This window comes from Symphalangus syndactylus, chromosome 11 (genome assembly GCF_028878055.3).
Source record: "Symphalangus syndactylus isolate Jambi chromosome 11, NHGRI_mSymSyn1-v2.1_pri, whole genome shotgun sequence".
NCBI classification, from domain to species: domain Eukaryota; kingdom Metazoa; phylum Chordata; class Mammalia; order Primates; family Hylobatidae; genus Symphalangus; species Symphalangus syndactylus.
In genome coordinates this window covers 22,013,578-22,029,902 of record NC_072433.2, presented here as the reverse complement: position 1 = coordinate 22,029,902, position 16,325 = coordinate 22,013,578, and the positions used below count along the sequence as shown (strand labels likewise).

The following is a 16,325-nucleotide window of genomic DNA, read 5'->3' as shown; positions in this document are numbered from 1 at the left end:
CTGCCATGGACTCCCATAGTGCTGGGATTACAGGCGTGAGCCACTGTGCCCAGCCCCTAATAAATTTTTAAGATTGAAATCATACAAATTATCTCCTCCAGGAACAATGAATTGCTTGAACCTGGGAGATGGCAGCCGCACTGAGCTGAGATCGCACCATTGCACTCCAGCCTGGGCAACAAGAGCAAACCTCTGTCTCAAAAATAAAAATAAAAATAAAAACTTATTAGGACTTCCTTTGAGGCCTACCATATGGGATATATCCAGGAGAATGTTCCAAGGGCACCTGAAGAAAAATGTGTATTCCGCTGTTGCTGGAAGTAAAGAAGAGTTATCTTTATGTCTCTTAGATGTACTTGGTTTATGCTGTTGTTCAAGGCCTCCATTTCCTTATTGATCTCCTGTGTGGTTGTTGTTTCAATCCATTATTGAAAGTGAGATATTGAAGTATTCAACTACCAGTGTAGAACAATCTATTTCTTCCTTATATTTTATCAATATTTGCTTCATATATTTCAAAACTTTGTTATATATGTTTATAATATACTCTTGATAAATTCAACCTTTTATAAAGAGATAATTTTCTTTGTTTCCTGTAACTTTTTGGCTTAAAATCTATTTTTCTGGCTGGGCAAGGTGGCTCATGGCTATAATCCCAGCAGTTTGGGAGGCCAAGACAGGTGGATCACTTGAGCCCAGGAGTTTGATACCTGCCTGGCAACATTGTGAAATCCTGTCTCTACAAATAATTCTTTTTTTAAGTAACAAGGTGTGGTAGTGGTACATGCCTGTGGTTCAAACTACTCAGGAGGCTGAGGTAGGAGGATCATTTGAGCTTGGGAGGTTGAGGCTGCAGTGAGCTGTGATCATATGACAGCACTCCAGCCTGAGCGACAGAGCAAGACTCTGTCTAAAAAAAAAAACAAAACAAAAAAAACAGTCTATTTGGTGGCTCACGCCTGTAATCTCAGCAATTTGGGAGGCAAAGGCAGGCAGATCACCTCAGGTCAGAAGTTCAAGGCCAGCCTGGCCAACATGGTGAAACCCCGTTTCTACTAAAAATACAAAAATTAGCCAGGTGTGGTGGCAGGTGCCTGTAATCCCAGCTACTTGGGAGGCTGAGGCAACATAATCGCTTGAACCCAGGAGGCATGGGTTGCAGTGAGCCGAGATCGTACCACTGCACTCCAGCCTGGGGAACAAGAGCAAGACTTCATCTCAAAAAAAAAAAAAAAAAAAAAAAAACATAAAAAATGCAGTCTATTTTTCTGACACTAATATAGCCATGTCAGCTTTCTTTTGATTACCACTTGCATAGACTATCTTTTCCCATTCTTCTACTTTTAATGTCTTTGATTCTTTGTATTGAAAGAGAGTATCTTGTAGACAGTATATAGACTATAGACGGATTGTGTTTTTCCAATTCTGACAATATTCGCCTTTAAATTGCAGAGTTGAATTCAACTACTTTCAAAATAATTACTGATAAGGACTCACTGCTATCATTTAGCTATTTGTTCTCTATATATCTTACATGTTTTTTTAACCTCAATTCCATCATCACTTAAAAATATATATATTTAGTTCATATTTTGTAGTGTACCATTTTGATATGTGTGTGTGTACGTTATTTTCTTTGTGGTTACTTTGGGGATTACAATTAATATCTTAAAGTTATAACAATCTAGTTTGAATAATGTCAACTTTGTTTCATTTATGCACACACACACACACACACACACACACTATTCCTATATACTTCCATCTCTATATTGTCACAGGTAACATATTTTCACATCATATACTATCAACACAAATCTAAAATTATTGTTTTATGCATTTGTCTTTTAAATTACATAGTAAAATGAAACATCACAAATCAAAAATACAATACTGCTTTTATATTTACTTGTGTAGTTACCTTTACTACTGTAGCAACTTTTACTAGTAGTTACCTTTACTAGTGTTATTTGTTCATATGGTTTTCATTTCAGCCTGAAAGACTCCCTTTACCATTTCTTGTAAAGCAAATGTACTAGTAATAAATTCCCCCCAAGTCTGTTCATCTGACTCCATTTTTTTTTATGAGTAGAGGGTGCTTCCAGGGAAGACTAGGAACCAGCTAGACAAATTCTAAAAGGGCTGTAATACTTTTCTCCACTCTTGAAGGACAGTTTTTCCAAATATAGAATTCTCAGTTATTTTCTTTTACTATTTTAAATATGCCATCCCACTTCCTTCTGGCCTCCATAGTTTTTGATGAGAAATTAACTGTTAATCTTACTGAGGATTCCTTATACATGAAGAGTTAGCTCCTTTTGCTTTCTAGATTCTCTTGCTTTGTAAAATTAGAGTATAACGTGTCTTCGTGTGGATCTCTTTGACTTCATCCTGCTTAATGTTTAAGTTTTTGGATGAATATATTCATGTCTTTCATCAAATTTGGGAAATATTTTTTCTGTTTTTTTCTCTCTCATCCCTCCTGAGACTTCCATGATGCATGTGCTGGTATGCTTGATGGTGTCCCACAAATCCCTAAGGTTGTGTTCCTTTTTCTTCATTCTTTTTCCCTTCTGCTCTTTAAATTGGATAATTTTAATAGCCTTATTTCAAGTTTGGTAATTTTCTCTTTTGCCTACTCATATTTGCAATTGAACTCCTCTGGTGAATTTCCATTTAACCTACTGTACTTTTATGTTCAGAATTTCTATTTGATTCCTTTTTTATAACTGTTATCTTTTTACTGATATGCCCTATTTGGTTGTACATTTTTCTTTTTTTTTTTTTTTTAAGAGACAGGGTCTTACTCTTGTGACTCAGGCTGGAGTACAGTGTCAGTTCAGCCTCAAACTCCTGGGCTCAAGGGATCCTCCTGCCTCAGCTTCTCAAGTGGCTAGGACTACAGGTATGTGCCACCAGACCTGGCTAATTTTTTTAAAAAAATTTTGTACAGATTGGGGGTCTTGTTATATTGACCACACTAGTCTCAAATTCCCGGCCCCAAGTGATCCTCCCACCTTAGCCTCCCAAAGCACTAGGATTACAGGTGGGCATCTCTGTGCCAGGTCTTATACATTGTTTTTCTGATTTTCCATAGTTCTTTGTCCATGGTTTCCCTTTAACTGATTAAGCATTTTAAGAGAGTTGGTTTAATGTCTTTGACTAGTAACTCCAATGTTTAGTATTCCTCAGAGATGGTTTCTGTAAAAATTCTTTAAAAAAAAAAATTCCCATGAATGGGCTATAGTTTCCTGTTTCTTTATATGGTGACTTTTTTGTTGAGAATTAGACAATTAGACATCTTGAGTACTATAGTGTGGTAACTCTCAAAATCAGACTGTACTGCTCTTCACGGATTGCTCATTTTTGCTTGCTTAAGGCTGCAGTATTTTATGTGGACAAAGAAGTTTCTCTTCTGTTACTGCTATAGTCAGGCACTGACCTAACAGAGATTTAATTAAATGTATAGATCCAAAGACAGAGAGAAAAGAGTGTGTTCCTTTACATTTTCTGTTAGTTGCCATGAGAAAGCTGCTACAAGCCAGGCGAGCTGAAAAATAAAAAGTGTCTTTGCTGGTTCCTTAGGGAATTGCCAGACTGACCAAATGTACAACTCCTAAAATTTGTAGGAAAAGTTCCTTACTGCCACCCCTGGCAATAGCCAGCTACTCCATAAATGCAGACTACTATCCCCATGGCTGCAGCAGGGTGGAAGAAAGGGGATTGCTACCTGTATTGCAATGAAATGTTATTGCATTTCAGCTGTCCTTTTTTTCATCAAGCACTCCTCAGGTTGCTATAAGTGTTCAATCAGTTTCCAGAGTTCTAAAATAGTTGAAAATACCTTTTTCACATTTAGTGGTTGTTTTGTTAGAAGACCAAGCTCTGAAATTTCTTATTCCACAATTTTCCAGGATATCACTCTCTTCTTTTTCCACAGTCACTCATGTGACAGTAAAAATCCACCCAAGAGGTACAACTAGGTGCATTTTCACAAGAAAGCATTTTCAGAAGAAAGGCAGGCAATGGCCATTGAACCATCTTTTATTTTTTGAACCATTTTTAAAAGGAAAAAGTTGTGTCATCTAAAAATCCAAGAACCATGTGTGTCTAGATTTGAAATTTGAGAGTCTTTGTCATTGTTCATTTCTGTCATGTGGTTCATCCAATTCTTCTCTTACGATCTGTAGGCCAAGAACTTAGAAGGAGATTCATTGTTCCACTAGAGAGAAGGCTTACATTTTATTTTTAAGATGTCATTATTTTTGACATAAATTAAATGTAAATCTTATTAAAAAATAAAAGTTGTCTATCCCAAAAGGTTACAATGGTTAATCCATTTATGTAATATTCTCAAAATGACAAAACTGTAAACTTGGAGAATAGACTAGTGATTTGCAGGGGTTAGCAGCTGGGGTATAGGAGGATCAGTTGTGGCTATAAAAAAATGTGGCATGAGGAATACTTGTGGTGACTGAAGTTCTGCATCTTGAATGTAATGGAGGTAACATGAATCTACACATGGTACAACTGCATTGAACTAAATGCATACACACACACACACACACACACAAATGCAGGTTAAACCTGTCAATTCCACATAAGGTCACTAGATGTCAATTTCTTGATAGTGATACTGTACTACAGTTACACAAGATATAGTTACCACTGGGGGAAACTGGGTGAAGGATACAAGAGATCTTTCTGTACTATTACTAACTGCAACTACATGTAAATCTGATATTTAAAAAATAAGTTGTGGCTGAGTGTAACAGTATACAATAAATCATCTCTTCTGCTGTCTTAGCCCAAGAATTGAAAAAAATTTTCAAAATAGAAAGTTAAAAAAATAAGTCTTGTGAGTTAAATGCATGTTGAGAAAGAGAACTGGCCTGGAAATAAGAGGACTGCTTGTTTTGGCACTAAGTTTCTCAAGCTTTCTGCATTTCATCTGTAAAAGGGACTATCACAATATTGTTGAAAAGACTATATGAAGAATATAAAAGCACTGAGAAAATTGTGATACATGTTATTTTGAGATTTTTGATAACAGTATTTAACACTCACTGAGTGTTTTTATGTGTTATGTGTTATTCATACTACGAGATCTTCTAATAACCCTAATTTTCTAATAACCTAATCTTCTTGATAACCCTATAAAAACATCACACAACTAATACCATTTGACAGAAAAAAAAAAAAACTTAAAAATTCAGAGCAGTTAAGTAAATTGCATAAGGTCATTCACTTAATAAAAATAGCTACCATTTATTGAATGCTTACTATATAGTTGGCACATACTTAACATTATATCATTTAATGTTATAAGGCAGGTGTTATTATTTTCCATTTTACATAACAGGACTAACTTAACCAAGGTTGTATACACAACTTGTAAGATCTTTTATATAGTTGACCACTACAGTTACTATCTACTTATGAATAGCTTATAAGACTGGCATATAACATGCAATGTTTATAAAACTATTTTGTTGCTAAACCTAGAAAAAATATTATTTTCCCTCCAACTATTTTTCTTCTTTAAAACTTAAAAAATTCCATTCCTCAAATGACCTTTATTCTTTTGTTTTCTTTTACTTCTTAAAAAGAGGACTTTTAATCAATTTTATTAATTCATTTCTTTTACCTTCCCCTACTATTCAAGAAGAATCTTACAAAAATCTGTTTGGCTAGTAATGAATGATTACTATTAATTTTATCATGGCCATTTTATCTCTCACTTTTTATTTCCTTTGATTCTGCTCTTAAAATTATTTTGTTATAAAAAATGGAAGTCTCGGCCAGGCACATTGGCTCATGTCTGTAATCCCAGCAATTTGGGAGGCAGAGGTAGGCGGATCACCTGAGGTCAGGAGTTCGAAACCATCCTGGCCAACATGGCGAAACCCTGTCTCTACTAAAAATAAAAAAATTAGCCAGGCATGGTGGCGGGTATCTATAATCCCAGCTACCTGGGAGGCTAAGGCTGGAGAATCTCTTGAACTGGAGAGGCGGATGTTTCAGTGAGCCAAGACTGCGCCATTGCACTCCAGCCTGGGCAACAAGAGCAAAACTGTCTCAAAAAAACAAAACAAAACAAAAAAACCTCTATGAATTAGAAGTAACTTGATGGGCCACCTCTTTCTTATAATAATTTCTCACTCTTTTCTCTACATTATAAGTTATGCTTAATTAACTAGGTTTGATTTTGCTGTGAATTTATTCTTCAACTCCTAGAAACCCCAACATTCTATAGGACTTCCTCTATTCAACAATACAGATACATGTCAATTCCAGAAGGCTCTCTACATGCACACCACAACCCCTGCATTTCTTATTCACCTGCTATAAATATTATTTGCTTGAGACTCTTGTTTTTGGTCTCTGCCAGTTTGTTTTTCTTTCCACTTTGTTTCATATGCTGCCTCTTTCAAGTTCTCTAAAAAGAGAAATACTCCCTCAATTCTCTCTATAACCATTTTCTTTGAACTCTTAGAAATCTTTATTACACAAAGATTTTCCCATTTTTTTCTTCACTTATACCTCTTTTCCACGCTCTTAAATGACATTTCTTACTTGCTGAATAGCTTCACGGATGAACTTTGTTTCCCTCGAAACCAAATTTTCAGGGTCTATTAATGGCTTATCATATTCCCTGTCGCTCAAGATTTAATCTTTAGAATTCTTTTTCAATAGTCCCTCTTCCCTACTCATCATGGTCAACAGATCAGTGTGTTCTTAAATTGAGGCTTTCAATTTAAATAATCTAAATCAAAATCATGAAGAAGGGTTGTTAAAAATGCAGATTCATGTGCTTTACCCTGAATTAGCTGAACAGGTTTTCAATGATAGATCCCAGAAATCTTTTTAAATCAACAACCCGGGGTGGAGCCAAGATGGCCAAATAGGAACAGCTCCAGTCTACAGCTCCCAGCATGAGTGGCACAGAAGACGGGTGATTTCCGCATTTCCGTTTGAGGTACTGGGTTCATCTCACTAGGGAGTGCCAAACAGTGGGTGCAGGACAGTTGGTGCAGCACACTGTGCGTGAGCCAAAGCAGGGCGAGGCATTGCCTCACTCAGGAAGTGCAAGGGGTCAGGGAGTTCCCTTTCCTAGTCAAAGAAAGGGGTAACAGACGGTACCTGGAAAATCGAGTCAGTCCCACCCTAATACTGCGCTTTTCCAATGGGCTTGAAAACGGCACACCAGGAGATTGTGTCCCGCACCTGGCTCGGAGGGTCCTATGCCCACGGAATCTCGCTGATGGCTAGCACAGCAGTCTGAGATCAAACTGCAAGGCGGCAGCAAGGCTGGGGGAGGGGCGCCCGCCATTGCCCAGGCTTGCTTAGGTAAACAAAGCAGCCAGGAAGCTCCAACTGGGTGGAGCCCACCACAGCTCAAGGAGGCCTGCCTGCCTCTGTAGGCTCCACCTCTGGGGGCAGGGCACAGACAAATAAAAATTCAGCAGGAACCTCTGCAGACTTAAATGTCCCTGTCTGACAGCTTTGAAGAGAGTAGTGGTTCTCCCACCACGCAGCTGGAGATCTGAGAACGGACAGACTGCCTCCTAAAGTGGGTCCCTGACCCCCCAGCAGCCTAACTGGGAAGCACCCCCCAGTAGGGACAGACTGACACCTCACTCGGCCAGGTACTCCTCTGAGACAAAACTTCCAGAGGAACTATCAGACAGCTCAATTTGCGGTCTCACGAAAATCCACTGTTCTGCAGCCACCGCTGCTGACACTCAGCCAAACAGGGTCTGGAGTGGACCTCTAGCAAACTCCAACAGACCTGCAGCTGAGGGTCCTGTCTGGTAGAAGGAAAACTAACAAACAGAAAGGACATCCACACCAAAAACCCATCTGTACATCACCATCATCAAAGACCAAAAGTAGATAAAACCACAAAGATGGGGAAAAAACAGAGCAGAAAAACTGGAAACTCTAAAAAGCAGAGCACCTCTCCTCCTCCAAAGGAACACAGTTCCTCACCAGCAACGGAACAAAGCTGGATGGAGAATGACTTTGACAAGTTGAGAGAAGAAGGCTTCAGACGATCAAACTACTCCGAGCTACGGGAGGAAATTCAAAACAATAGCAAAGAAGTTAAAAACTTTAAAAAAAATTAGACGAATGCATAACCAGAATAACCAATGGAGAGAAGGGCTTAAAGGAGCTGATGGAGCTGAAAGCCAACTTTCGAGAACTATGCGAAGATTGCAGAAGCCTCGGGAGCCGATGCGATCAACTGGAAGAAAGGGTATCAGTGATGGAAGATGAAATGAATGAAATGAAGCGTGAAGGGAAGTTTAGAGAAAAAAGAATAAGAAGAAACGAACAAAGCCTCCAAGAAATTTGGGACTATGTGAAAAGACCAAATCTACGTCTGATTGGTGTACCTGAAAATGACGGGGAGAATGGAACCAAGTTGGAAAACACTCTGCAAGATATTATCCAGGAGAACTTCCCCAATCTAGCAAGAGAGGCCAACATTCAGATTCAGGAAATACAGAGAATGCCACAAAGATACTCCTCGAGAAGAGCAACTCCAAGACACATAATTGTCAGATTCACCAAAGTTGAAATGAAGGAAAAAATGTTAAGGGGGGTCAAAAGAGAGAAAGCTTGGGTTACCCACAAAGGGAAACATGGAAAGGAACAACCGGTACCAGCCACTGCAAAAACATGCCAAATTGTAAAGACCATCGAGGCTACGTAGAAACTGCATCAACTAATGGGTTAAAAAATCAGCTAGCATCATCATGATAGGATCAAATTCACACATAACAATATTAACTTTAAATGTAAATGGGCTAAATGCTCCAATTAAAAGACACAGACTGGCAAACTGGATAAGGAGTCAAGACCCATCAGTGTGCTGTATTCAGGAAACCCATCTCACGTGCAGAGACACACACAAAAAGCTTATACACCATGATCAAGTGGGCTTCATCCCTGGGATGCAAGGCTAGTTCAACATACGCAAATCAATAAATGTAATCCAGCATATAAACAGAACCAAAGACAAAAACCACATGATTATCTCAATAGATGCAGAAAAGGCCTTTCTCAAAATTCAACAACCCTTCATGCTAAAAACTCTCAATAAATTAGGTATTGATGGGATGTATCTCAAAATCATAAGAGCTATCTATGACAAACCCACAGCCAATATCATACTGAATGGGCAAAAACTGGAAGCATTCCCTTTGAAAACTGGCACAAGACAGGGATGCCCTCTCTCACCACTCCTATTCAACATAGTGCTGGAAGTTCTGGCCAGGGCAATCAGGCAGGAGAAGGAAATAAAGAGTATTCAATTAGGAAAAGAGAAGTCAAATTGTCCCTGTTTGCAGATGACATGATTGGATATCTAGAAAACCCCATCGTCTCAGCCCAAAATCTCCTTAAGCTGATTAGCAACTTCAGCAAAGTCTCAGGATACAAAATCAATGTACAAAAATCACAAGCATTCTCGTACACCAATCACAGACAAACAGAGAGCCAAATCATGAGTGAACTCCCATTCACAATTGCTTCAAAGAGAATAAAATACCTAGGAATCCAACTTACCAGGGATGTGAAGGACCTCTTCAAGGAGAACTACAAACCACTGCTCAATGAAATAAAAGAGGATACAAACAAATGGAAGAACATTCCATGCTCATGGGTTGGAAGAATCAATATCATGAAAATGGCCATACTGCCCAAGGTAATTTATAGATTCAATGCCATCCCCATCAAGCTACCAATGACTTTCTTCACAGAATTGGAAAAAACTACTTTAAAGTTCATATGGAACCAAAAAAGAGCCCGCATCGCCAAGTCAATCCTAAGAAAAAAGAACAAAGCTGGAGGCATTGTTGTAGTATACCTGACTTCAAACTATACTACAAGGCTACAGTAACCAAAACAGCATGGTACTGGTACCACAGCAGAGACATAGATCAATGGAACAGAACAGAGCCCTCAGAAATGATGCCGCATATCTACAACTATCTGATCTTTGACAAACCTGACAAAAACAAGCAATGGGGAAAGGATTCCCTATTTAATAAATGGTGCTGGGAAAACTGGCTAGCCATATGTAGAAAGCTGAAACTGGATCCCTTCCTTACACCTTATACAAAAATTAATTCAACATGGATTAAAGGCTTACATGTTAGACCTAAAACCATAAAAACCCTAGAAGAAAGCCTAGGCAATACCATTCAGGACATAGGCATGGGCAAGGACTTCATGTCTAAAACACCAAAAGCAATGGCAACAAAAGCCAAAATTGACAAATGGGATCTAATTAAACTAAAGAGCTTCTGCACAGCAAAAGAAACTACCATCAGAGTGAACAGGCAACCTACAGAATGGGAGAAAATTGTTGCAACCTACTCATCTGACAAAGGGCTAATATCCGGAATCTACAATGAACTCCAACAAATTTACAAGAAAAAAAACAAACAACCCCATCAAAAAGTGGGTGAAGGACATGAACAGACACGTCTCAAAAGAAGACATTTATGCAGCCAAAAAACACATGAAAAAATGCTCATCATCACTGGCCATCAGAGAAATGCAAATCAAAACCACAATGAGATACCATCTCACACCAGTTAGAATGGCCGTCATTAAAAACTCAAGAAACAACAGGTGCTGGAGAGGATGTGGAGAAATAGGAACACTTTTACACTGTTGGTGGGACTGTAAACTAGTCCAACCATTGTGGAAGTCAGTGTGGCAATTCCTCAGGGATCTAGAACTAGAAATACCATTTGACCCAGCCATCCCATTACTGGGTATATACCCAAAGGACTATAAATCATGCTGCTATAAAGACACATGCACACGTATGTTTGTTGTGGCACTATTCACAATAGCAAAGAGTTGGAACCAACCGAAATGTCCAACAACGATAGACTGGATTAAGAAAATGTGGCACGTATACATGATGGAATACCATGCAGCCATAAAAAATGATGAGTTCATGTCCTTTGTAGGGACATGGATGAAACTGGAAAACATCATTCTCAGTAAACTATCTCAAGGACAAAAAACCAAACACTGCATGTTCTCATTCATAGGTGGGAATTGAACAATGAGAACACATGGACACATGAAGGGGAACATCACACTCCGGGGACTGTTGTGGGGTGGGGGGAGGGGGGAAGGACAGCATTAGGAGATATACCTAATGCTAAATGACGAGTTAATGGGTGCAGCAAACCAACACGGCACATGGATACATATGTAACAAACCTGCACATTGTGCACATGTACCCTAAAACCTAAAGTATAATAATAAAATAAAACAAAATAAAATAAAAAAAAAGAGACAAGCCTCTACATTTGATGTTTTATTTAGGAAGAAATAATTTAAATTCAGGACATACACACAGACCAGATGGTCTTCAATATGTCCCTAAAACAAAGAGAAGGTTGGGGCTTTAACAGAAAGAAAGATGTTACATATTGTTTTAAATGAAAGCTTATTGGCACCAGAGAAGCTTTGGGGAACAAACAAGCTCTGATTGGTGAGTGATGATGGTAGGTAAAACCAGTCTCAGAGTCATGACAGGTTGTTTCAGCAGCTACTTGGTAAAACTGGTCTTAGAGTTGTGGTAGGCTGTTTCAGCAGCTGGGCTTGTGAAGCATTTAATTATTGAAACAGGTGCTATCTGCCCTGACTATTTTTTCCCGACCCCTGGACTCTGTTTTAGTTGGGTATGACATAAATGATCCCATATGTATAATCAATTTTCAAAGTACTTTGAAGCATTAGAAGAAAAAAGGTTAAACTGGACTGATAATATGGGTGAGGGAGCCTTTAAGAGAGGGCAAATAAAAAGCATGTCTAAGGTTTTACAATACATAATGTGTTTATGTTATGAAGGTAAAATGACACTGCGATAAAATGCTTCTGTTGTATTCATTTTAATAAATCTGTTCTTTTTTAAAAATCTCAAAAAAATAAATAAATAAATCAACAACTCATGTAAGACTTAGGCATACTACATTTTGAAAACTACTGCATTGTATCAATTTTCACCTAAGTCTGCTCATTCTACCTTCTCATTGTTTCTCATCCATTTCTCTCCTATTGTCTCTACCCTAGTTCAGGGCTGCTTCATCTCTTAGCTGGACATCTGTAATAGGATTTTCCCGCCTTTAGGATATTTCCCACTTTAATTCATCCTACACACTGGAGTCTTACTAATCTTAGTAAATTGCAGCTCTGCTCATTTAATGTGACAACAATTTACTGAGAGCATACTATATACTAGGTGCTCTAGGGCAGTAGGTTCTAAATGGTGTGATCACCAGATTTATTAACTGAGGGAAAACTTCAAAATAGAGATCCTCTACCACCTCTCCAGGCCTACTTAATTACAATCTTCAGAGCTAGAATTAAGACAAGTTTCTTTTTAAAAAGTTCCCCAATTGACTCCTTTGGGTAACACTAGATGCTTTTGAATAACATTAGACTGGAACAAATAAAGATTAAGACATTCTTGTGTATTTTAGAATGTATTGGGAGGGATATGAACATATGCAAATAGCTACCATATAATATGCCGATTAATGTTACATTAGAGGTACCAAGTGCCATGAAAAGATTAATTCGAACTGCATTAAATACCTTCAGCAACACGCCCAGCTGGATGAAATCTGTTTGTCCTCTCATCTTCCATAGCACTTTATCTATAATCCTCTTATGGTCTTCTTTCATCTTGCTCAATAATTATTTTTTTGTCTCATTTCCTCTACCCTTGTACTGGAGGACACAGTCTTGGTCTTTGTGGTGCATGTAGTCTGACAAGAAATTTTTTTTGGAGTTAGAATTTATTTACAGGATAAAGTTACACAAAAAATTAAATTCTGTAAAGTTAGGTATTTAATAAATGATCTCAAAAATAGGTCATTGTAACTCTAGGATATATGTAGCCAAACTTATGGATCTTAATCCCTGCATGGCACTTAGTACAGTTCCTTTAACACAACAAGTACTCAATAAAAAAAGCTGTGTATAAACCAATGGGGTCTGGGAAAAATGTATTTGGATATGCAATAAAAATACTTAATATGTCCAATATCCACCATAAGAGGTTATGATTCCAAACGAAATAACATGGTGGTGGTTTTTGCTAACTGATAACCTGTAAGTCAAAACCAGCCAAACTGTTTTGTTTGGATGGCTCGGGTGGGGATGGAGGGTTGTTCACAATTTTAATTTGAATGTCTTCTGTCTGGGCAAATATACTTTGAATTGCCACAGGCCCTACCACTTCCTATTATCTTACACTAATCTGACTTACACATTTATGCTATCTATACGTCTAAAGATGGAAGTTCTGAAAGGTGACAGATAATTGCTCCCAATCATTTCTGCTTTTTGAGTGTTGGCTACTGTTATCGGCTTGAGTCCCCCCAAAACTTATATGTTAAAGTTGTAACCCCTAGTACTTCAGAAAGTAACTCTATTTGGAGATAAGGTGTTTGAAGAGGTAATTAAGCTAAAATGAGGTCTTTAACACGGACCTGAATCCAGTAGGATTGGTATGCTTACAAGGAAAGAAAATTTGGACACAGTGTGCGCACACATGGAGAAAACAGCACATGAAGACAAAGAGATGAGACAGTGATCTATGAGTCAAGGAGAGAGACCTCAGAAAGAAACCAACCCTGCTGACACCTTGATCTTGAACTTCTAGCCTCCGGAATTGTGAGAAAATAACTTTCTGTTGTTTAAGCCACCTGGTCTGTGGTATTTTGTTACGTTTGCTCTAGCAAACTAACATGGATCTCAACTATATTTAATATTAATCTTGGCATTTTTACATCAAAACTTATTTGTTCAAGTCTGTCTGCCAGGTACATGGTGAACACAATTCTGAGTAGTTTAGGGTTTAGATGATGCAAGTTATATGTAAGATATATTCATAAACATAAATAAGAAACACTATAAGGAATACAAAAAAAAAGTCAAATAAAGACTATTACAGGCATTCAGGAGGGAGAGAGGTGACTATGGACTAGGTCACAAAAGATTCACAATTTGAGCTGGGTCTTAAAAGCATAAGTAGGATTCAGCCAAGCTGAGCGGAGAGGACACTAAGGAGAGAACAGTGAACAATGGAAAATACAAGTCTACTACCGGAGGAAATTTGTTTTTCTCCTTTTAAGTACCTCTAAGTTATGTTCAAGTTTCTTTTCTGTGCTTTCTAACCTCTAAGATCACTATATATTCTTAAATGAATGGTGTAAGTCCTTACAAAATTTAGGCACTTTTTTCTTGTCAGATAAATAACAGTTCAACTTTGTTCAGTACAACACTGACATCCAAAGGATACTCGGGTTCATCTGAAGGCCTCTTGGGCTTCTGCTGAGTTGGTTTGATTTTCAAATGGTCTATTTAGGCAGTAAGCTGCTCATGGAACATTCTCTTTTGAAACCCTGGGCATTTTTTGATCTCTTGCCCATTTATCAAATCTCATCACATTAAATGGCTCCACAATGCAGGTGGCCTGTGTTTTCTTAAGTGCCTCCTCTTCTTAAGAATGTATTACTCAGTTCATTAATGTTTCATACTGCAGTATTCTGTGTATTTAATTTTTTATTTAATGAAATTTCTAACCTTCAGGCTGAGGAATTATTCAGAATGTTTCATCCAAGCTACTGGAAAAGTGCTCATTAGCAGGGAGTTTTGAAGATGGAATTTTAAGAAAGGGGTTGGCAGGATCCCAAACACATATAGATCTAAGCTTTCATAAATGCTTCCCTACCCTAACTACGGAGGAAGAAATTGTTCTTGATAAGCAGATAAGTTTTGCTTTAGTTTTTACATTTTAGTGACAATAATTTAATAATGATTTCTGTGGTCTGATAAAAGATGTTCGTTTAAAGAGTTATCTGCAGAAAGCTGTGTGGTCACTAATGTTTACTTTCATTGACAAATGAGATCGTCTTGTGTGGGACGATCATCATCAAATGAGATACAGTTGAAACTAAAGCAGCCATGTTTACCATTCGGTTTAAAATTTTTTAAATTAAAATAATGCTCCTAACGAAAGGAGTCTCAGCTGAATTAGTATGAGTCTTGGCATGGTCTGGGCTCAAATCACCTGCTCATCTTTACCACCTGCCTTCAGATTTATGGGCGATTAAGAACTTAAGTCTGAGAACCTATGAGACTGTTACAGAAAATAAAATAATTTCAGGTGTTCGTCCATTAACTGGTTCAGATGAAATTTGGGGTCAGAAACAACCAGAACGTTAAATTTCATTGTAAATTTAAATCGCATTCAATGGTTAAAGACTACAAAATGTATGCAGTGCAGTTAAAAAACCTCACACAGCAAGAGGTTATTGAATGTTTAAAGATCCAAAATTTCAACTTTTTCTGGTTAAGTACAATTATGTTGTGTAACAAAGTTGACGGCGGGTTTCTGTTACCCCCCTTTTGGAGGAGGAGGCGCTACCACACGCTTACCTTAGGGAAATAACGTGCACTTTATAACCGTTCAGGTAAATCGTTGGGTGAGAAAGAAGAATAAAGGACACAGCCGGTGGAGTGACCCAGCACACAGTCCCGTGGCTGCTCCGGAGGAAACGGCCACAGCCCCAAATCTCCTAGTCCCTCTAGCAGGGAGTTTTCCCGCGGAGTCTCGCCTTGCGGCCGGAAGCCACCTCCAGCCGCCCACCCGGAAGCCGTCGTCTTGGCAACTGGGTATCGTCCCACCCACTTTTCTTAGCAACGCCTATCGCCTTAGACGTCTGAGGCCAGCCGGGCCCCGATTGGTTCCTCTGTCCTTCACTCTGGGAGTCGTTTGAGACCGAGCGTCTCTAGAGCTCGTATTTGAATTTGTGGCGCTTGGTGTCAGCGAGTTGCCGAATGAAGCTGAGCGTCTTAATGGAACCAGGGATCTCAGGGGTGAGCGACCGCGAGGGGAGAGCGACGAAAAGGGCGGCCGGAGCTGGAGGGGCACCGAGTTAAACTAAAAAGGGCGGCCGGAGCTGGAGGGGCGCCGAGTTCAACAGGCCATTTCCAGATGGGGGTCTTCAGGCGAGCTGCTTAGCTCCCCTGAGGCAGGCCCTCCGTCTGTTCGCCTACTCGTAGCCTCTAGGTTTTTCCCTCACGTCGTTTTCCGGCCGTCTCAGAGACGCCACGCCTGCCCCCGTTCTGTTGCCCCTGATGGAAGGCTCCTCTTAACGCTACTTTCCCTCTTACACAAACAAAATGTCTCTCAGCTTCCTTCTTTCTCCGACGTGCTTACACCTCCCCCAAGTATAATTCATTCCCCACTGATGTCTTTGGTAATTTCATCCTCGTCTTC

The 16,325-nt window shown here is 38.9% G+C and overlaps 1 long non-coding RNA gene and 1 other non-coding gene across 5 annotated transcripts in view; both read right to left on the bottom strand.

Moving 5' to 3' along the window:
- LOC129457727 (uncharacterized) overlaps nucleotides 1–15,780 on the bottom strand; it is a 138,802-nt gene extending 123,022 nt beyond the window's left edge. For 3 of the 4 annotated variants that reach the window (XR_008649358.2, XR_010114157.1, XR_010114158.1), the window contains exons 1-2: nucleotides 15,482–15,704; nucleotides 12,632–12,804 (exon numbers count right to left, since the gene is read on the bottom strand). This is a non-coding gene — a long non-coding RNA (uncharacterized lncRNA). Of the gene's footprint in view, nucleotides 1–12,631; nucleotides 12,805–15,481 lie in introns of all 4 variants that reach the window. The other variant, XR_010114159.1, reaches the window with a different exon arrangement.
- Nucleotides 2,092–2,153, bottom strand: LOC129457900 (U7 small nuclear RNA). The gene has a single exon (XR_008649441.1). It is a non-coding gene; the product is annotated as a U7 small nuclear RNA (small nuclear RNA).
- Nucleotides 15,781–16,325: the final 545 nt, after the last annotated feature.